Here is a 25,161-nt window from a genome sequence, read left to right on the forward strand (position 1 = left end):
GTTCCATTAGTATAAAAATAAGTCACAACAAATCCATTATAATTGGACCCATGTCAACTAACAATCAAGCAATCACTTTAGATTTTAAAGATTATAAGATTATGAGGATTGACTTGGAATATGAAGAATCTTCACTTGGTTGCACTTATAGGGATATTGATTATATATGCAAGAATATTTAGCAATAAAGTGATTTTTTTATTATTATTATAAAAATGCATTGTCTTAGGGAAAACATTCTTATTCAAGTAGGATGTCTAGATAAATGCTTTATTTGATTGTGTTTGTTGCGCATTGCATTTTTTATTTACATGCAATAAATTATGGTCTAGAAACATGATGATTGATGTGTGTGTTAAATCACAGGGTTGAAAGTCTTATTTTCACAAAATGTATGGTTGTTCATTGAAAATTATAAGTTCATAAATTGACAATAAGAAACTTGTATGTTTTCTTGGAAAATTCGACCTTGTCACTAAGTTGTTGAAACACATTACAAGGAGAACATACTACCTTTTATGTCTTATATGGGGTATTAATTTCAATTAAAAAAGATAATTAATTGAAACTTAGTTTCAAGTTTCATTTGTTTATACTGTTTCTTTTAAAGGGATTATACTCTTTATTTTTATGGGTTTTAAGTTTATGATAATTGCACCACATTCAATTTTTAAAGTTGGATGAATGTGCATATTATTGGATGTGAGTGTATTAGATGAACACTTGGATATGCGTTAAATCCATGAAGAGACAATATGCAACTAAATATGGCATTATATTAGCTTATGATTAAGTTATTTGAAGTGTAAGATGTCTAGGATAAATAGTAAGGTTAAAGGGGTTAAAGGATATGATTGTAGGTTACAAAGGGTCCCCATAGGTTGAGAGGAAAAATAGAAAATGAAAGGAGACTTTTTGATTGATTTCATGCATTTCTTGAAGGTATTTGGATCCAAAATTATTTCAACAAATTTCAAATCCCCTATGAGCCTTTATCTCCTCTCTTCAAGATTCTCAAGGAGTTATCAATCATGTAAATGCGAGTTTAGGGCCAAAATTCATGTCCTGTAATGATTTATTGGCATCTAAAATCCAACAAGAGAATAACCAAGGATATCCATTAATCTCCATTAAAAAAATAATGTTCAAACATTAAATGACATAATAAAGGTCAAAGAAACACTTTTGGTGCATGAATCCAAATCCATGACATTGATTAATATGAAAATTTCACATAAGTGAGTTTACCTTATCCATGGAGGGTGAAGGAGCCAAAAATCCTCTCAGACTATGCACTCACCATCTGTCCAAGAACTTAATGAATGAATTAAGTATAATTCTAATGTGTAACACATATATACTCACTCTCAATCAATTGGAATTATCTCATATTCTTAACTAAATGAAACATAAGTCAACACTATGGCTTACTAAAGGGGACAAACGTGCCACATCATCAACAAATGTACCATTAACTAAATATTTGCAATTCATATCCACAAACTCATATGCACATAATCTTATAAACAAAAAAGTATAAGACATCAAGCCATATGCAACAATCCAAGAACCTCGAATACAATACACAATATAAGTGCCACTAGAAACCTACACAATATTAAAATTGCACCAAATCCAATATAAAGCTCATGTGATAATATGTTTCCCCCTAATAGTTTCCTCCCCCTTGATTCAATTCCAAGTGGGGGACATGGCATTTAAACATTGTTTCTATCACTTAAACATATTTTTGAGGTAGGGCACATATTGATTCATATGAGAAGATTATTTATCTCTCAAGGTGAAGGTTAGGGGTATATGGGTTTATAGTGATTACAATATCAATAGATAGTGATTATAGTTGATTATAAGTATGCAGGGTTTATAGAGTTTTGGGGTTAAGGTTGATTGAAGATCAGTAGGGATATACTATTTAGTAGTTAATATGGTTATAGTGGTTATGGGATTTTATTTAAGGGGTTTGTTGTTTTATAGGGATTTAGAGTTGAGGTTGAGGTTGATTAGCTATAAGAGTGTTATATGGATTATGGATTAAGATGGTATCAGCCAATAAATCTGGACAAAGTCACAAAGATAAAATTTAAGGGAAAATTTTCCCTTCTCCTTTTTATAGAGGTGGTATTCGTCTTCTCAAAAAGAATAAAAACTCATAGTGATACATAAAAAAAATGCTATATAAAAATGGAAATGATATTCATAATTACATTTATAAGGTAAAACTATAAATAAATAAAATTAAATCAAGATGTTTGTTTCTAGTATAATAAGTGAACAAAAAACAACATATTATAATTGTGTAAAATAAAAGAGTTCGTGTTCCCAAAGAAATTAACGATATCAATAGGATAAAAAAGAAACACACACTAAAAATCCCATGCATTAAATCAATGTATTGAGATCAAAATAGTTATGAGCTCATGAGAAATCTCTACAGAGCCTCCAATATATAAAACAACAAGTTTATAATTTTTTAGGAAATAAAAATGCATTCATCCAAATGGACTAGGATGTGTCTTGAATGGAATGTGTAAATGAAAAGAATTGGAAAGACAAGGAGAAGGTGGTAAAAACAAAACTTAAGGTTTAGACTGATTGTAAAACAAAAGGTAAATGAATGTTGGCTAAGAAAAAATTGTTGGAAACCCTAATTAAGGTAATTATTGCTTAAATTGTTGGAAAACAAAAACTCTCTCTTTTTATCCACTCAATAAAGTTTGAATTCAATGTTGTGCCTTTGGAAGAAAACCTAACTATGGTCACTATGTTTGAGCTGTAGAAATTGATTAACATTCAACTATTATTTGTGCAATTATTTTTAACCATTTTGATGAAGTCCCACAATTATGCTACAATTACTTCATGATTAACTCATGTATTAGAGAATTCATATTTGACTTCATTTAATTTGACACTTAGCTGACGTATCGCATTTTCTTGGTCATCATTCCTGTGGAAATAATTTACTAACAATTTTGAATATCTTCCTTTGAAAAATTTGTAGCTATTTCAAAGATTTCAACCTAAGAATTGCATATTTCATCTAATTTTTCTTTCATCCTTTCTTTAATTATTATGGAATTCCCAACCATATCTAGGCCATATATGTTGGGCCGAGAAAAAGATATGTTTTCTCCTCATAAATAGATTAATTAATCATTTGTCTTCACATGTTTATCTTCGTTTTAGGAATAAAAATAGAGGAAACAACAAGAGAAGCTGGGTAAAATCGATTAGTAACAAATTAGATAAATTTGGGCATAGAAAACTAACTTTCACTCTTTATATGCAGGGACACGAGTTGGACGATTGTTGTTCAATCGATAGAACAACAAGAGCGAGTAAAGGAAAAAAAGACAACATCCTGAGTATGGAAGACAACGAAAGACCAGGAGGACCAATGCTATTCTATGATGAAATCAGATCGAGTGTTGCAAAATCCTCAAGATTCCCTGATCCTGAGGATTCGCTTCTATCCATTCACTTTTCCAAAAGTTATATAAAGCCATAAGGCAAACTGAATAGCTAGTTAGGAATTTGCAGATTGTAACTATTCTTCTTGGACATATAATACTTTCATCATAGTGATGTTGTAACTTGTTATTGATTTTAATGAATAAGGCTGCGTTTAATTCATAATCATATTCTGAATATCTAACAGTGGGGACTTCCAGAGACTTTGGGCCCAGTCAAAAGGAGATCTACTGCTTCAATTGTGTTACAATTATTTATGTTTATTCTTAACTGTTTATTACTGCTAATTTGTAAAGTTAGCACTATTCTGATTACTGTGAAGATTGATGATTCTGGTTTGCATTTGTTGTTTAGTCAAGATTCTAGATTTAGTTATGTGTTGTTTATGTGTGATACTCTTTATTGAATTGGTTATGTTAACTTAAGCATTAGATCATTGTTCATTCTAAGTGATGACAGCTCAGCCTCTTTTACGCAGAAAAGATGCCTCTTTACAAAATTCATTCGTGTACTTGTGGGTTATAGGCCCAATTATATATCAGAAGCCTTTGAATTGGTGGACTTTACACAAAACCCATCCAATCACTGGTCAGTCAACAAACAACACAATACCATAAAACCTGACCAACGAACACCGGTCCCACCTTATGTTTAAGACCCAGAACTCAAAAGGAAATAAACCCGCGTTGATAACACATCAGGTCCACTCGACGTGTTAACCCGTGCGCACATTCGAGCGCAATTACCGTCTGATCAGACACCCAACGAACGGTTTGGATGGTCATAACTAAACAAGGTCTTAACCTTGTTCTATAAACCATTATCACATCATATTTTGAAATTAACTCTCGTTCATGTTTCGACGCGATATGCATCCGATCAACTATTCAATGGATGGTCCGATCCTTCGGAATCGTAAACTCGGTTTAATGATTTTCCCGTGTCCATTTTTAGAGTTAAACTTTAGCGGCTGTAGCCACGCTATGACAGTTAGATCTATGAATTTGTTGATCGGATGATTCAAATCTACTCCGGGGTTTCTCAACGAAGTTGTTAGGTTTCTCACGTTCCACCAATATTATCCATCGATCTAAACAATCTGACGATTTCCGCTGTGTTTATTCAATCTCCTCCATTGACCTGATCTCATTCGCTTATTGGTGGAATTCACATTATAACATAGATCTTCCTTACTTTATCTAAGGTGCTCACATTCCTCCATACAACACTCACTCTATGATATCCTATTATCATTGGATCGCCATCGATCCTTCTAGCGATCGATGGTCGATCAATAAACCTGAACATGGAATTTAGCTCTTCCATCGCATACATCCAAACTATAGGTAAACAATATACAGATACACAAAATCCAGACAACACACAATATTTCAATTATATACAGAACAAGATTACAGTCTAAGGCGTCTCAGCCTTAGTCACAAATTCTCCTACGACTACATTGTATCCAATCTCTCTCTCCATCTATCACACAACACAAACTCTCTTATATAGGAAATTACAAAGGCGTGGATCATCTAGGATCCACGTTTTCCTCCCTCAATCGCTTAATCAAATCCCCTAAATCTCTCTATGCACACACATGGAAGATAATTACATTTAATTAAGTCTTCTAAATACTTATAAATTCCATCAATTTAGCTCTGTTTTAAATAGAAATTGCCCCGGTTTGCAATGATTGTCCACGCTTCCTCTTTCACAGCTTTGGATTCCGATTTTAATGAAGGGTGCTCGAATGTTCCTGCATTAGACTCCCAAGGTACAAAAATTTATGACCTCCTGGTCATATGCTTCTGCTTCATCCCTTAGCAATTCTACCCACACCCTCTGTGGAATTGCCTTTATGATCTTTCTGTGAGCTGCAACGAAACCTCTGCAGTAACAAGTCTCCTTCTTGCTACACATGCCTTAGTAAGATTCTCTCCTCCGAGCTCAGTCTTTTGGCATCTCTCTATTTCTTTGTTCTTTGGAACCATCTGAGCACTCCATGCTCTAGGTTGCTGCAATCTTCTCACCTTCTGCTACCGCTATCTGTATGACAATGTAAAGACCACAAACTCACAAGTCTTCAACATAACTATACCTCCTCCTTTTGTTTGCAAACTCCTTCTCGCAGGAAACCTTTTCCCTGCTTTGATACCAAAATTGATGACAGTTCAACTGCTTTTATGCAGCAAAGCTGCCTTTTTACAAAATTCATTCGTGGACCTGTGGGTTATGGGCCCATGTATATATTGGAAGCCTTTGAATTGGTGGAATTTACACAAAATCCATCCAATCACTCGTCGATCAACAAACAAAAAAATACAACAAAACCCGACCAACGAACGCTGGTCCACCTTACGTTTAAGACCCGAAACTCAAAATGAAATAAACCCGTGTTGATAACACATCGGGTCCGCTTGGTGCGTTAACCCGTGCGCACATCCGAGCGTGATTACCATCCTATCAGACACCCAATGAATGGTCTGGATGGCCGGAACTCAACGAGGTCTTAACCTTGTTGTATAAACCCTCATCGCGTCCGATTTTGAAATTAACTCTCGTTCATCTTTCGACGCGATATGTGTCCGATCAGCTATTCAACGGATGACCAGATCCCTCAAAATCATAAAATCGGTTTAATGATTTTCTCGGGTCTGTTTTTAGAGTTAAAATTTAGCGCCTATAGCCACACGATAACCGTTAGATCTATGGATCTGCTAATCGAACAATCTAGATCTACTCCGAGGTTTCTCCACGAACTTGTCAGGTTTCTCACATTCCACTAATATTATCCATTGATCTAGATGATCCGAAGGTTTTCGCTGTGTTTATTCAATCCCTCTTTTGACCTGATCTCATTCACTTATTGGTGGAATTCACATTATAACACAGATCTACCTTACTTTATCTAAGGTGCTCACATTACTCCATACAACACTCACTCTATGATATTGTATTATCACTGGATCGCCATCGATCCTTATAGTGATTGATGGTCGATCAATAAACCTGAACACGGAATTCAGCTCTCCATCACATACATCCAAATTATAGGTAAATAATATACAAATACACAAAATCCAGACAACACACAATATTTCAATTATATACAGAACAAGATTACAGTCTAAGGCGTCTCAGCCTTAGTCACAAATTCTCCTGCGACTACATTGTATCTAATCTCTCTCTCTATCTATAACACAACACAGACTCTCTTATATAGGAAATTACAAAGGTGGATCATCTAGGATCCATGTTTTCCTCCCTCAATCGCTCAATCAAATCCCCTAAATCTCTCTATATGCGCACATGGCATATAATTACATTTAATTAAGTCTTCTAAATACTTATAAATTCCATCAATTTAGCTCTGTTTTAAACAGAAATTGCCTCGGTTTGTAATGATTGTCCACGTTTCCTCTTTCACAGCTTTGGATTTCAATTTTAATAAAGGGTGCTCAGATGCTCCTGCATCACTAAGTAACACTATCACATATTTCAAAGATAGCTTTGATTACTTTCCATGAGATGTTTATATGGCTACTTGTTGTTCAATTGTTATAGATTTCCTTCATGTATTAGATTGCTAAGAGTGGTTCATTCTATTTGCATTCTGATTCAGTTTCTTGCAGAATAGGTTAGGTAGACTTGAGAGTCTGTTATGAATTTCTTTCATAATTGTTTGGATTGAATTTATAGAGACAGACATTAGCAATTGCAACGATTCCAACTACTTTCATTCTGAATTAACATCTGAACTCACTGCATATATAGTGCTGACACTCTTGAAATAAAAAGACTTTCCTTGGGTTGATGATTAATGTAGGTATTAAGATTGCTTGTAATAAGACATCTTAGTGCATCAACATTTTGGCATTGTTGCTGGCGATAGTGTTTCAAAGTGATTTATTTTTATCTTGCTGTAAAAGAATTGGGTTTTAAAAATAAGAGGTAAGAACTTGCGTCACCAGCAGGCAAAGTGATTTCTCAGCAGCCCTCTTTTTAGCAATTGCATAGAGGTTAAATAGGAATAGGTTTTTTTATGAATGACTAGGAATAAAAAGATAGAAAAAGATTTGAACTCCCCCAGCTAAATCCAAAAAACCCAAGGGATTGGTGAACCTTGGGAGAACAAATTTTATAGAAGAAATCATAAGGAAAGCAGAGTCTCAAGCATCAGTCGGATTCCGGACTGTATTTGGAAAAATCCCTATTATAATCCCTCAGATAATAGGATCACTATCTATAGCTTACGTTAAGATTCATAGCCAAATTGGAGGATCTGAACAGAACTTTCAGGTTCCAACAAATTTACATTCTCATCCTCTAAAAGAGGGAAAATCATGCAACTTAAGAAAAGGAGAGGGAGAAACCAGTGGAACTGCTAAGGCATGACCACAGTTGTTTGAACAAGGATCTCTTGTGATTCAAGATCTAGGGAGTGTGCAAAACCAACTCGGATTGAGAATCCTCTGTTTACCCGAATAACACCCCCTAAAATCCCCAAAGATATTAGCACATTTTTGTCCAAATGGAAAACCAATTACCTCAAGGTCAAACCTTGACATTGGAATACCCCATAGTCGACCAAGTGGCCAATGCCCTAATGAAATTTATTCCCTTACAAAGCATCCCAACGTTTCATGGGATGATCACAAATGATCCAGATTCCTTCTTATTCAAGTTTGATGTCCTTTATAGAGGGTATGACTATACCACCAACCCTCAAAAATTAAAATTGTTCCCTTATACTCTAAAAGGAGCAGAGATCCCCTCACACCACTTTACCAAAAGAAGTCCCGAGAGATATCTTAATTAAGGGAATGAAGGAAGAATGGATTGAAACTCTAAATTTGATGAGGAAAGGAGATATTTCTCAAGAATATTATGATGAAATCATTCGCTTGTGTATCAGGTGTTCGCGAGGTAGCACACGAATTGGGTCAAGAATTCGAGATCATATGACTAGAGGAAGAAAAAAACACAATGGAGGCGTAACAAGAATGGAAATCGGTAACCTCCTAGAAGACTTCAAGATGGACATCCTGGGCACCCTTACAATGCAACTGGATGTCCTGCAGGCTAAATAGAAACAAGCCTTAGTAGAATAGAACTTGGCCATTTTCTGCCCATGATGCCAGAAGAAGCACAACCAACGGGAGTGTCCATTGGACATGGTCTAGACATGGGCCATTTGCACCAAGAATCACACCACTAAACAATGTCCATCACTTCCAAAGCTGAAGAAGTTTTCAAAGAAGCATAAGAAGAGACAGAACCAATATACTTAATGAACCAACATTGACAGTGGCAGGCCAAACCCATAGGTATGTCACAAGACACATCCCAGTTCTTTCCTTATTCATCATTTAATCAGCAACAGAACCCTGGGGCAGCATGGAAAGGTCAATCACCTTACTCAAATTGGAAATCCCAACCATTTCCTATGACACCTTGGCCAACTCAGTCCTTTCCGGGTAATGGCTAGCCGAATTCTCCTTTTACTCCTGTTTGGCAAGGTAATCCATATCCATCATAGTGGCCTACCTCTACTTCACAAAATCCGAATTGGTCTCCGAATTGGCAGTGACCTTTAGGGATATCCAATACACCTATGGGGATAGGTCCTCAACCTCAACCTACATTATCAACCCCATATCCATTATAGCAAAATCCTCAGCCCCTTCTACGTCCTCAATTTCCAGCTCAACCAAATCCAAATCCCAATAACAGACTGGTTCAGCTGGTGCAAATTTTCGAAAGCTTAGACTATGAGATTGAACAAAAAGAATGTAATGAACTTAGATTGAGGTCAGGACACATCATCACCCCTGAGGAAAACAGAGACCAACCATCAATTGAGTTAGAAACCCCACCTGTACATACACCATCGACTGTGACTGACACAGAAATAAAACAAGGAGAAGATACAGATGAGCATAAAGACCCTAAAAAACTCATAGTTACTTCTCCCCCATTCCCTGAAAGGTTAACAATACCTAAACCAGTTGTTTATCCAGACTTTGATCTTGTAGGGGAACTGAAAAATCTTTGTATTAAAATTCCTCTCCTCCAGGCCATCCAAGATATTCCTATTTATGCTAAAACAATTAAAGAGCTATGTGTGAAGAAGCTTGTGAGGAAAGCAAAAACTTCACCCACTATTCACGTTGTAGGGACCTTGTCTGATTTTCTCTTGGGAGGGGAAAATCCGGTAATGTATGAAGATCCTGGGAATCCCATAGTTACAGTTAAAATATATGGCCGCTCCTTTCCAAACCCACTAGTTGATTTGGTGCAACCACTAACATCTTAATAACATAAACCTGTAAGACACTTGGTATTACAGCTCTGGAACCAACCACCACCCTGATAGAACTTATTGATTGTTAGGTTGTAAGACCATGGGGAACTTTACAAGATGTTATGGTTTCTGTTGATTCATGGGAGTATCCAGTATATTTTCTCATTATAAACCCAAAGAGTTGATTGGATGGGCACCCTATGATTTTGGGCCGACCTTGGTTGGTAACAACTAATGCTTATATAGGCCATCGGGAGGGCAACATGACCATTACTAAAGGGGATGTTGTGAAAAATCTTTTGTTATATTCCCCTGCCAAACCAAGTCTTGCCATTGTAAAAATACATATACAACCACCTGCATACTTGGAAGAAAGCATTCGTTCACCACTTAGAGTAGTAGAGGCACTTGAATTCAAGAATCAAACAGAAGATGATGTTATCAACAACTTTATCAATCAGCTAGCTAATGTGAATAATGTCAAATTTCAAATGTTAAAAGAAATTCTTGACAATGAAGCCTTGGAAGACCCCTTGAAAGATACTGATGATCAACATATCCAGACAACTATTGTTCATAACAACAAGCATGTTGAAATTGAACCAGGCAAGGTTTTAAACATTAATGATAGCCTGGACAGTGACCAACAACAAAAACTCATTTAGGTCCTGCAAAAATATAAAGGGGCTTTGCCTAAGACTATCCTGACTTGAAGGGCATAGACCCACAGTTATGTACGCATCATATCTACACCGAAAAGGATGCTCATCCTATTCGGTAGCCTCAGTGGAGATTGAATCTGCATCTCAAGGACATTGTAAAAGAAGAGCTACAGAAGTTGTTGGACGTGAATTTCATTTATCCCATTTTAGATAGCAAATGGGTCTCTCCATTGGTATTTTTCCCCAAGAAAAATGGGAAGTGGCGTATCTGTGTGGATTATCGGGAATTGAACAAGGCAACACAGAAAGATCACTTCCCTCTTCCATTTATTGATCAAGTCCTTGATACTCTGGTAGGGAAGTAGTTCTTTTCCTTTTTAGACGGCTTCAGTAGCTACAATCAGATTCAAATCGCCCTTGAAGACCAAGAAAAAACAACCTTTACTGTCCATGGGGTACATTCGCTTACAAAGTGTTACCGTTTGGCTTATGCAATGCCCCAGCTATGTTTCAAAGAGCTATACTCAACATTTTTGCTGATCTGATAAATGAAGGACTTGAAGTTTACATGGATGACTTTACCTCGTATGGGATGACTTTGATCAAGCACTACAAACATTAGAGAAGGTTTTGGAATGATGCATTGCTACTAGGCTGTGTTTAAACAATGTCAAGTGTCACATGATGATGACAGAAGCGTAATCCCTAGGACATTACATTTCTGCACTAAGGATATAGGTAGATCCAACAAAGATATAGGTAATTCTCTTACTACCTACACCCTGTACTCACAATGAGGTACATAGTTTCCTTGGATATGCAGGCTATTATTGCATGTTTATTAAAAACATTTCGCAAATTGTTGCACCTTTATATGCTTTAACAGGAAATGTTGACTTTAAATGGTCTGAAAAATGTGACACAACTTTTACAGATTTAAAGAAATTAGTTTTGACGGCACCAGTATTATGTGAAACTAACTCGGAGTTGCCCTGTCACATTTCCATGGACACTTCAGATGCGTCAATAGGTGTTGTCCTCAGCCAAGAGGAGGACATAAAACCTTATGATATATATCATATCAGTAAAAATCTTACTTCTATTGAACTTAATTATACAGTAACAGAAAAAGGAATTTTTAGCTGTCCTTTATGCCATAAACAAATTTAGACATTATATAACTGGCTATCAAGTTTTTCTGTATACTGATCATTCCACCTTTAGGTACTTAGCTAACAAACCTATTACAATTGGTTGAGTGACTCTTTGGTTGTTGCTTTTGTGGGAGTTTGATATCACCATCAATGATCGTCTAGGGAGGGTAAACCCAGTCGCTGATTTTTTGTCTCGAGTTCCAAATATAAATGATCCATTATGAGTGGATGACCAATTTCCAGATGAGCATTTGTTTGTTGTAGCAGTCAAAACGCCATGGTATGCAGATGTAGCAAACTATTTGGCAGTAGGAAAGCTCCCCATGCACTTGATAGCAAGGGAAAGGAAACAAATTGTCCAGCGTAGCGCTCGATTTTCTTGGATTGGCGGATACCTTTTTCATATAGGGTCTGATATGTGTATACGCAGATGCATTTGTGAGGATGAAATTTATGACATCTTTAAGTCTTGCCATGACGAGCCCTGCGGAAGTCACTTCGCAGATAGTATAACAAGGCATAAGGCACTACATATGGGATATTATTGGCCTACTATTTTTAAAGATGCTAAGAAATATGCCCAGGCTTGTGATAGTTTCCAAAGGATGGGTCGGCCTAGTCAATCTGATGAAATGTCGTTGCAGCCGCCAATTGGTAATAGAACCTTTTGAACGATGGGCATTGGATTTTTTGGCCCATTTCATCCACCATCAAACCAAAATGCCTATATATTGTTTGCCAAATATTATGTAACAAAGTGGGTAGAAACGATAGATTTTCCAAGAGCTACAAAAGAAGTTGTAATTAATTTCCTTTTTGGGCTATTTGTGCGGTATTGTTTACCTCAGGAAGTGATAACAGATGGAGGAGGGAAATTTATAGGACACAATATTAAAACCACTTTAAGGGACCAACACATTAAACATAGAGTCACTTCCCCATATCACCCGTAAGCGAATGGGTAGGTTGAAAGCACCAATAAGGTCATCGAAGCAATTCTGACCAAGATAGTCGCAACACATCGGCGAGACTGGGCTGCTAGACTGTGAGAGGCCTTGTGGGACTATCACACAACTTGGTGAAATACTATTGGATATTCTTCGTACCAACTTGTCTTTGGCAAAGAACCTATCTTTCTTATTGAATTTGAAATAAAGACTCTCAGAATATCTCGGGAAGTGGGATTGGATCTGATAGAGGCCCAATCAAACGACTTCAAGAAATAAATGAATTGGACGAGGCTTGACTACTTGCTTTACAACACACCATAATTATTCAGTAGCAAAGGGCAAAGTGGCATGACAGTCTTATTAAAAAGAAGATGTTTCAAAAAGGAGATTGTGCATTCCTATATGAATCCATATTCCAAGACTTTCCGGGCAAGTTATAGACAAGGTGGCTTGGCCCTTATGAAATTTAAGAAGTACCTAACAATGGTACTTTCACTCTGACTACCATTGACGGGTCTTTCCATTCTTTCAAGGTGAATGGGAATCAAGTGTGTTTTTATCACAAACCACTCACCAAAGAGTCTTTTTGTCAACAAGTACGTGTTGACCCCACTATGTAAATTTTAGTTGCAGGGTAGTGATGAACTGGCAACTTTACTCTCTTAAAAATGTGTCTTTCTTCAGCTATAAATAATTTATATATTCTTTTATGGTTGGTTGCAATCTAGTTAGGCATCACCATGTAAATATGATGATTTCTCTTGTTTTTGGGTGTGTTTAGTAATTTTTGTTCAATCAATTGAACAACACTTCCTTTTGTGTGCTTTGTTGTTCAATTGATTGAATTATTGTTGTTCAATCAATTGAACAAAACTTTCTTTTTTGTGTGTTTTGTTGTTCAATCAATTGAACGATTGTCATTCAATCAATTGAACAACACTTTTTTTTATGTTTTGAGGTTTAATCGATTGAACAATTGTTGTTCAATAAAATTGAACAACACTTTCTTGTGTGTTTTGTTGTTCAATCGATTGAACGATTGCTATTCAATCAATGGAACAACACTTTTTGTGTGTTTTGTTGTTCAATCAATTAAACAACACTTTTTGTGTGTTTTTTTGTTCAATCGATTAAACGATTGTCGTTCAATCAAATTAAATAACACCTTTTGTGTGTTTTGCTAGTCAATCGATTAAACGGTTACTGTTTAATCAATTTAACAATACTTTTTTCTTATTTTGTTGTTCAATTGTTTGAATGATTCTTGTTCAATCAATTGAACATCACTTCGTGTGTTTTGTTGTTCAATCGATTGAACGATTGTTGTTCAATCGATTGAATGATTGTTGTTTAATCAATTGAACAACACTTATTTGTTTGCATGTATTTTTCTGTTCAATCAATTGAACGATTGTTGTTTAATCAATTTAACATCACTTTTTGTGTGTTTTGTTGTTCAATCGATTGGACGATTGCTGTTCAATCAATTGAACACCACTTTTTACGTGTTTTGTTGTTCAATCGTTTGAATGATTACTGTTCAATTAATTGAACAACACTTTTTGTGTGTTTTGTTGTTCAATTGTTTGAACGATTGTTGTTCAATCAATTGAACAACACTTTTTGTGTGTTTTGCTATTCAATCGATTAAATGATTTTTGTTCAATCAATTGAACAATACTAATTTCTTTTTGTGAGTTTTGCTATTCAAATTGATTGAACAACTGTTATTCAATTAGTTGAACAACATTAATTTCTTTTTGTGTGTATGTTGTTCGATCGATTAAATGATTGTTGTTCAATCAATTGAACAACCCCGTTTTTTCTTTTGTGTGTTTGTTGTTCGATCAATTGAACAATATTTTTCAATCAATTGAAAAACAACTGTTTGGTATAATGAATAGCTGTGACTTCCTTTTTTTGTTTCATCGTCGATCATTCTTTTTCCATTTTCTTTCTCTTTTGTGTTTTGAATAAAAACCATCTGGTTGGGTGTGTGCCTAAGATAAAGAAAAACAGTAATGTTAATACCATTATGACTTATGAAACCTTTTTATGGTCATCTTTATTCAAAAGTTGACATGGTGCGTCTCTATAATGACTCATTGAATATCTTCCCTTTGGACACATCATAAAATGATTTATTATTTTAATACCATGATGATTTATCTTTCACACTTTCAAATGGATAAATCCCTTTGATATGATGATATGGGGGTAAAAGCATAAATTTCATTGGCTTTTTTGCTTCTTATGCAATTCATGACTCTTAAGGACTAAATGAGCCTCCCTCTCTTTAAAACAAAAGAATCAAAATATGAAAATATAAAAATATGAAAATGCAAAAAACATTGTCTAAAAGAGGATAGGTGATCTCAACATGAGCCAACCTACCATGATCATAAGGATGTAACAGGTGACATTCCATTATGGCCACCACACCAAGGTAATGACCTTCTTGATAATTAAAACTGTTAGAAAGAAAGGGGGTCTCATCACGAGTTAGCCTAATCACTTTTTTATATCCTAGTGAATGGCACTATGATTATCTGGTTACCATGCCAGCATAGTGGTCTCTTTATAGCAAGAAAAGGAGAATTATATAAATACTTAAAGGAGGACTCTGGATCATTTGTGGGGTTAAAAAGCAAGCCTATCGAGGCTATGAACACCTGCTAGCAGCAGTGGCTCTGCTTATGGTATTGAAGTATTATGTTACACTGCCAAATGCTCGCTATCCTATTACCACCTATGGATTCGTTTCTAAAGGAAAATTTCCCATTTGAACAACGTTTCTAATTTAATTAGCCAACATGCATGGCAACGCATATCTTATATGCATTATATCATTATTTTCCAATTAGTTCACTGAAAATAATTAATATTTATCGCCGGTCATGCATTTGTCACTTTTCCACTTAAGGTAAATATCTATTTACATAATGATCTAAATCTCTGTTTTATTTTACGAGCATTTCAAATCTTTTGACGTGTATTCCTTTGATTGTCATTATCGTATTTTACACTGATTTTATTCATTTGTTGCATGCATTATGATTTACTGATGATTTCTCCCTTTTTCCCATGTTTGGTGGGCATGGATGCCATTTTTTGATTGGAGGGGGGATGGTCTGCGTATGAAAAACATATGTGACAATTTATGGATAGTTGGTGTGATGATTATTAAACTGATTTTTGGTTAAAGGATTGCATGAGGAATGCGCATGTGTAATAATTATCAAACCATTTCTGATTGGATGGAAGAAGGCAACCATTATGGATAGCATGCAAATTGATTATGATCGTGCGCCAAATATTGTTGATGGGACAACTAACATAATTGCTTTGATATTAACTCTCAAAACAACATCATTTTTCTTTCAATAGCTTTAATGTTCTCTGGTGCTGTTCCATACTGTGAAAGTGTGAGAGAAGTGCATGCAAGTGAACCAAACACAGAAAAACAACATCGACGGGAGGAAAAGCCATTCAAAATGAACCCACAGTTCTCAGGGTATCAGATCAGGCTCGTTCAATTCTTGAGCACGCCGGCTGGCTACAATACTTGAGCAAATTACAAGGATTTCATGAGGAAATGACACTTGCATTTCTGCAGAATTTACAGAATGGCTGCACCACAGGTGAAAGGCAGGAACATAGCAGTATCTAAAGTAGTCATAGCTGAAGTCTCTAGACTTCCAACAGAAGGAACGAGATGGACAGACAAACATGTTCTTCTGCAGGATGCTGTCACAGTATTTCAGGACCCAGCTAAGAAATTGGTGCAAAAAGGAAAATGGGTTCACCTTACAGCTTTAAGACATGTAGATATTCTCACTTTAGATTAACTTAATTATGCAATAGACTAAGCAAAATACTTAATCTACTTCTACAATCAAACTTGCGGAAGCTTAATCGATTTGAGCAAGATCAAATAGAACACATATAACAAAGAAGAAGAAACAATACACATGAAACATAAAAGAATACTCTAGGGAAAGCCTTAGCTAAAAACCTCGTTATCTGTATTATCATAGAAGTGGAAATATCTTAGGATTACACAAAGCTTTATCTCTCACAACTATCCAGCTCTCGGTACAATCCCTCACTGCTGCTCATAGACAGAATAGACAACACATATGCCTTCTCCTATGTCCTCCAAGCCTCCTATTTCCTTGCGTTGTTCCTCTAGGATGATTCGTCTTCAACCAAGTGGAACACTGATCTTACACACTGTAAAACTATGCAATCCTCAAGGAATGAATTCCTTCTGCATGCAAGATATTTTCTCATAGGAAAATTATTGCAACTGATAGTACACATTCCCTGCCTTTAATCTCATCTGGGTTTTTGTCTGAACTGACATGCATGAGTTATTTATGAGAGAATATTCAGTTATCTGGAGTACACTGGTTTCATGCATGCATGCATTAATTGACTGAACTCACAATTAGTTCCATAAACTATTTGGAACTAATTTAACTGGACTTAACTTAGTTAACTGAGCTAATTAATTACAACTCATCATTATCTCCTTAATTAAGGGATAACTTCCTCAACCAAAGGGATAACTGTTGTATGACTTCACAAAGACTTCATGTTTGAATTTCTCCAACTAATTAATTGAAGATGAATTAATTAGTTATTTTTGAAACAACTGGCGAGACTAAATTTGAATCATCCTAGAGAAGAAGACCCTGAGAATGATAATTGCTCAGGAGACACCATTCCGTTAGAGTCTCCTGAGAGGGAAGATCATGAAGAAAGAGACCTGGAAGGTGAAAATACACTGGGAGACACGGTTCCATTAGAACCCCATCCTAATATTGACACAATTCCACCTGAACCTGAACTTGAAGTAAATACATCTGTACCACCACCGGTCAAAGACCTCATGACAAAGAAAACATATAAGGAGAGAATCAGGAAGTTGATTAAAAAGTACAGGAAGCAAAAGAAAACAGTGAAGCAGCTGAGAGAGTGGTTGAAGGAAGCAATCAGGGTCAGAAAATTGAAAACAGAATTGGAGACTATAGGGACCCAAAAAAAACACTGTTGTGGGGAAAATATTGAAACCCAGACTGAGACCCTTTTGGTTTATTCAAAAGAAACCCAAACAGAGCAATGTCTTTTAGAAAATAGTGAAATGCAGACATAAGATCCTTGTGTTTTCCCACAGGAAACCAAAATGAACTTCCCCACTACTGATGCTACTGTCCAAACAAATTTTGCAGAGAATATTCAGGAAGACTGCCATATGACCCAAGGAACAACTGAAGTTGCTATTCAAACTGATACTAAAGAAAACACCCAAGCTGATTGTTGCATGACCCAAGAAGCGGTTGAGGATGTTATTCAGACTGACCCAATGGAAAAACATGATGGTGAGGTCTAGACAGAGGAGATGCCTGACTACATTCCCCTAGTAAGGGAAGAGATCATTAGGAAATTGCAGAATGAACTAGCCAAGACTCAACAGGAATTGACTCGAGATAAAGAGGAAGTAGTGCCCCTGTGAGTACACCAGGAATTACGAAAGAAATTTGAGGCACTCACGGTCATAGAGGATGAGACTTTCGCTAATTAGATGGATGAACAGAAGAAAGTAAAAAAAGCACAGGTTAAGTCGCAAAAGGGTAAGGAGAAAATGAAGACTATTTCCTCTCTTTATTCAGATGCCTTGTCATGCCAAGATCCTACCACCAACTATGCATTGTTCCTGCTAGAAAGATACCTCTTATTGAAGGTTAAAGTCATTAAGGTTGGTAAGTTGGTGGAAATTAAGATCACCCCAGACTTTGTCAAGTGTTTCAAAGGATAAAATGAAAAGGTACAATGCCTCTTGTGTGAATTGTACATGCATAATTTTTTCTTAAGGATGACTTAAACAGTAATCCTGGCCCCTTCATAGGGGATATCCAATTCCAAGCTTTTCTTTCCTTTTCCACCAATCAGATCAAATGGGCTAAAGCCTATAATATTTTTCAAAAGAGAGAATATGGCATAGAATTATGGGTTAAGGGAGAACCCACAAAACCCCTGCACCTCTCTATCCAACACAAACAATTCATGAAATTAATGGGTGTTGTGGGCCAATTAGGACCGCTCCACATAAACATCATACAAGCAGGGAAGGAATACTTCCAAAAAATCAAAGAAGAAGCTTTGTCTACAGCTAGAAAAAGATTGGAAGCCTCCAGCAATAATGTCAGGAACAGGGAACCATTTGGATTCAAAAATTTCAAAGTTGTCTCCACTCGCTTACACAAATATAGCAACATGGTCCTAAGGATGGGCCCTGACTGGATAGGGTTCCAATATAGAAGTCCAATTATCTGGTATCCTTCAGATGGGTACCGCAGTGATTATAGCTTGCGAGACCATCAAGTGAACTAGGCTTTTGCAGTGCTCAAATAGAAAAAAGGTTTCAGGTTGTATAAGGAGGAAGTATATCCGTCTTATTCCTTAACACAACTACACCTTAACCATCTTATTGCATGAGGACATGAAAAAGGTAAGTAGGGGAGTATGTTGGGCCGAGGAAAAGGTATGTTTTCTCCTCGTAAATAGCTTAATTAAGCATTTTTCTTCACATGTTTATCTTCATTTTATGAATAAAAATAGAGGAAACAACAGTAGAAGCTGGGTAAAATCGATTAGTAACAAATTAGATAAATCTGGGCACGGAAAACTGACTTTCACTATCTTTATATGCAGGGACGTGGATTGGATGATTGTTGTTCAATCGATAGAACAACAACAACCAGTAAAGGAAAAAGACAACGTCTTGAGTATGGAAGACAACAAAAGACTAGGAGGACCAATGCTATTCTATGATGAAATTAGATCGAGTGTTGTGAAATCCTCAGGATCCCCTGATCTTGAGGATTCACTTCTATCCATTTACTTTTCCAAAATTTATATGAAGTCGTAAGGCGAACCGAACAACTAGTTAGGAATTCGCAGATTATAACTATTATCTTTTGGACGTATAATACTTTCATCACAATGATGATGTAACTCTGTTATTGATTTTAATGAAGAAGATTGTGTTTAATTCATAATCATATTCTGAATATCTAACAATGTGGAATTCTGGAGACTTTGGGCCCAGTCAAAATGAGATATACTGCTTCAATTGTGTTATAATTATTTCTATTTATTCTTAGCTATTTATTATTGTTAGTTTGTAAAGTTAACACCATTCTGATTACCCTGAGAATTGATGATTCTAGTTTTCATTTGCTGTTCAGTCAAGATTCTATATTTAGTTGTGTGTTACATATGTGTGATACTCTTTATTGAATTAGTTATGTTAACTTCAACATTAGATTGCTGTTCATTCTAAGTAACGCTATCACAGATTTAAAAGCTAGAGTTGATTGATTTCCATGAGATGTTTATATGGTTATTTGTTGTTCATTTGTTAACACTTTCCTTCATGTTAAATGAATTAGTTTCAATACCAGTTAGATTGCTGAGAGTGGTTCTTTCTATTTGCATTCTGATTCAGTTTCTTGTAGAATAGATTAAGTAGACTTGAGAGTGTGTTACGAATTTCTTTCAGAATTGTTTGGATTGAATTTAGAGAGATAGAAATTAGCAATTGCAACGATTCCAACTTCTTTCATTATGAATTGACCTCTGAACTCACTGCATATACAGTGCTGACACTCTTGAAATAAAAAGACTTGCCTTGGGTTGATGATTAATGTAGGCATTAAGATTGCTTGTAATAAGACATCTTAGTGCACCAACAATATAGTCCTTTGGCACATCAATAAGTGTAAAGAATACATCAGTCCTTCTTGTAGCAACAACATCAAAATCAATAATAAATTGTTTGATAGAACTAATTCTCTCATTTTAGAAAGCCTTCAAGTGTTTGAGCCATGCCATTGAGGGAAAATTTTGTTCTTTCCTTTACATTTCATTCATATTAGAGACCCTAGAAATATTTTTTTTAACATAATACTCATCAACATCCATATATTTTAAAAAAATCTCTTTGTAAGAAGTAATTCTGGAAGCAACAACAAGTGAACTATCCTCTAGCTGTCATGGCTACAAGATTATAGCAAGTCATTTATTAATATTTTCAACCATAGTTTTTGATCTCTACTTATAGACTTAATGCTACTCTCATTTTTGCAGTAGGTTCATAAAATTATTCAATGGGCCTTAACGTATTTAATGGTTTTGCAAACGATGGTATCAGGCATAAAGAAGCTTCTAGCTCATTAATTTTTTTTTTTTAAGATAAGTATTTCCCATTCTTGCTCATTATGGAATACTCAAGAGAATCCCCTATTTCCCAGTGAAACTTTAAAACTTGGGAATCTATGCTTTCTTTGATGTTGATGTCAAATTTATGTTGTTGTGCGCCTGTGTTATTTTTACATTGAACTTTCCAATTTGTAATTTCTTCGAATTCCTATCAAACTAACATTGTTTAACATCAATGATTTTTTTTCAAGAATAACAAGTTCTTGAGTAGTGAGCTCTTTAGTAAGCATTATGTTTCCAATAATTTTTTTTTTCAACCCAATGAGGGACTTCAATGACAACATCAATCTCCATACTTCAAGAGTCAATTTTTTGTTTTGGGGATTCCTTAGTATCTTTTCCTTTTTCTTTCCTCCTTCTCTTTGAACCAATAGAAACAATATGAGATCTTTATATTAACCCTCAACTCCTCCACCATTAGCACTTTCTCTAGCAATCCTTTTCTCCTCAAAGGAATTTTCTTGTCCTTTAATTTAGGACTTGAAGTTCTTTTATGGGAATTATTAGGGAAATTGTGGTCAATACTAGTTGTAGGTTTGCCCCGTTGCTTCAGTTTTTCATTTGTATTCATGAAAGTATTAACATAATCATGGAGAGGGTTATCTTCATGTTCTTCTTTTTGTAAACCTTTATTGTTCATGGCTCCTTCTTATAATTTCTTACTAAAAGTTAAAGAACCACTGATATAAGTTAGAATGTTCGATGTGAGTAAAGAATGTTCGATGTGAGTTAGAACCTTTGCAAGAGTGGACTTTCATCTCTTAATGGTTTCAAAATATGAAGCAATATCATTTACATGGAAAATATATTTAACTCTTAAAACTCCAATTTTAAAGGAGTAGGAATGAACTATTTTTTCCTTATTTGATTGACGAAATATGTCCAGTATTTATATTGTTGACATACTTCAAGAGTGAACATATCATCATAAACATTATATGGTAGGAGAATAGAATGTTTGAAACAATGTTAAAATATTGAGAGAGGGCAGGGGTGGGAGGGGGGGTGAATCAATATGTAGGATAATTTAAACTAATTTTATGCCAATTTATGTTCAACTTTCAAACTTGGCAACCAACATGTGAGAAAATACTATCATAACATGTGCAACAAATAATTAAACCAACTCATAAACACACACACTAATGGTAGCATACACATAAGACATTGAGGTTTAACCTGGAAACCCTTATGGGAGAAAAACTAACAAAGCTTTGTTTTATTATGATGTAAAATATCAGACCCAATTCTTTTTACATCAATTTTGTGAGCCACTGCTCATAGGAAGAACCAAATCCGTTTGATTTTTTGCTAGCACCCACTAACAGGAAGCACCACCTCCCTTCTTATGTAGAACCTGATCAACTTACAAGAAACACCATCTGAAGCACTGAATTCATGGATTTGTTGCAAGTACCAAGTTGGAGATTCTTGGATATATGCAAGCACCCAATTTTTAGGAGGAACCAACCCCTAATATTTCCTCAGACATCCATTAAATGGAATCACCAACTCTCTGTTTTGTAGGCTCCAAACCACAATAAATAAGGAACTTGATATTCATTGTAAATGGTAGCCACTCTGCCTATTTATAGCTATTTGTTCTATTTTGTAGCCTTCACTATATACAACCCTTATAGAATTGTGTCCACTTTGTAGTAGCATTTGGTTCTCAACTCTCCACCCTCAAAGAATCAACACTCATCCTTCAACAATTTAGTAACCCAACTCTCAACCTTCCTCTTCTACACAAACTCTCTCATCCTCTCACAATAGCACACACACATACAAACAAAACTATGCTATTGGACCTCTTCTTTTGTACAGGAACACACGACCTCTCTCTACAACACACATGCTCACACACCAGAGCTCTAACATAAGCTCAACAATGTTGCATTATCCCACTTGCACAAATGCAATCCTAGGTTTTGTTCCTCTGCAACACAAGAAATGATGTTCCTTTTGTTGAATCATTACTTTTCCTAAGAGTGTACTCAACGCACGTCTCTCTCTCCTGTTGATCCATCAAATTACTTGACCATCACAATTGCATTAATTTTGAGAATGGGCACATGAGAATTTCCTCATGCTGAGAGTTAATTCATATTAAATAACTATGCACTTCAGCAAGGATCTCCATTCTCACTAATTGATTGTAGTGATAAAAGTGTAACTAAGAAATGGCTCACTGCAACAACATTAGTCATAGAATGACAAGCTGACTATTCTCTCTATACTAGCAATTAGATCTCAATCAATTTGTGCACTTCAAAAATATTTTCAATCAAACTATGCCTACACATACAACATGAATATCCATTCCAATTATGATTATGATTTAATTTTTTCCTTCATGTGAGGGAAACTCATGTATGGAAAATTCTGCCTTGAACCAGACCCATTAAGTAATCCTGCTAACCGTGGTCCTTGCTGCCTTGAACCAGAGCTCTCGACAATGGCCTTTGACTTCAATTCTCAAGTCACAGTTGCCAACTCCTTCCATGCCTTGAACACTAGAACCCTTTGTAATAGGCCCACAACATTTTTCATTGAAAAAATTCAATAGACCTTGATGAGCCATACTATTGCAGCAAGAATGTTGCAACTCCTAAGGCTATCGACATAAATTATAAACTCGAGGTTTGTATAAAATTAAGAGGGGTTGACACTATGTGTGCAATAAACACCCTTCCCTTCCTAATCTGGCTCCCTTTGATACAATTGAAAGAAGACAATGAAACAACTTCAAATGAGCAAATATCTAGGCAATCTGTCAATCCTAAGTTGTTAAAGCTAAATAACAATAAGAAAACCTATTCTACTTTTGCTAGAAAGTAAATGGAAGAAAGAAAATATATTATACTTGCAAAAATGTAAATCATAATGAAAACTAAGCAAATCTAATCTATCTTGCTGGAAAGGAAATGACATTAAATGAAATATATTCTACTTTGTAGGAAAGGAAAGTCCTAGATTACTCTTGTAAGAAGGAAATCACACTTTTCATAAAGTAAATTGCAGAAAGAAAATCTAGACTAATTGTAGGAATCAACATTCAAGAAGAAATAAATGTAAGAGATAAATGATGACCTAACCAAGCCTCAGATCAACCAAAGTGGCCTCAGATAATTCATAGGCTATAAATCTACTTCTACCATGAATTTGGAGTGAATCTAGGCAAGGAAGATATCGAAAGCAAACTACTACATGATTGCTACATGATTGTTGCTTCTCGACTTAACTTTCCAAATTCCCAAACAAATATAATGAAAATGAGATGGGGTGAATTTTTCTATTAAGTAGGATTTCCTATGACTCCAATCCAAGTGGAATCACTAAAAAATACCCATGTTAACATGTGCCAAAAAAATAGCATAAAATTACTACTTTGGAAACCCAAAATTCTAGAACCAGTGAGCTGGTTCACCTGCCAAATGTCTAACCTGATAAAGTGAAAATTATATGGGATAACTTTTTTTATTAATTAGAATGTTTTTAAGAGCCAATCTCATTAACATGTGCTAAAATGTAGCAGAAAATTACTATTGTTTTGCTACAGTATTGTTGGGAACGATTGTCTATCTACTTTATTAACCAAAGGAAATTTCCTACTAGGTATTTGAACCCATTTTATTCATATTTATGGTCTTATGATCATTATGGAGTGCCTAGGGGTGGTTAGGAGTGTTGTGGGGAAAACTGAAATGCATTTGGAGTTTTTTTTTTTTGTAGTGTTACATGATCGAGACAAAGTTCTACAAGATTTACCTAGTTTTCTATATGATTAAATTCGTGAGAATTTTGAGAGTGGAAAAGGAGATATTAAGGAAGGGAAAGGTAGTGGATGGTAAATCAAGGTTACATGAGACCTTTACCAAGCCTAGTACTATTCAGGGGCCCATCTTGCACAAAAGCCAATGCATACAATGGCCTTCAATAACCCAGAGATGTTCTCTCAGTGAACAATTCTTTGAGGGAGTTGTCAAGGTTGAAGAAAGGAAGATTATGGTGGGATGAGGTGTGTGAATGAAATTTCCAACTCTGCAGATCAACAATAGTACCTGCACACCACAATAGGTTACTCTATTTTTCCAAACAATTAGAGCATGTTAATAATGCAAATTGCAGAAAATTGAAATGATAGAAAAATGATGAGTTGAATTTTATTGGAATTATAGCTATTGCATTGAAATAAAACCTATCTCGAAATATACATAATGTCTATAAGCACTAGAGGTTATACTTCATGGGCTCAAAGGAATCTACTAAACCAATCACTAGATTGCATAAAACAAAGATGTAAG

Source organism: Pinus tabuliformis, chromosome 8 (assembly GCF_031772625.1).
Source record: "Pinus tabuliformis cultivar Carrire ecotype Pingquan chromosome 8, CPIR1, whole genome shotgun sequence".
Lineage (NCBI taxonomy): Eukaryota > Viridiplantae > Streptophyta > Pinopsida > Pinales > Pinaceae > Pinus > Pinus tabuliformis.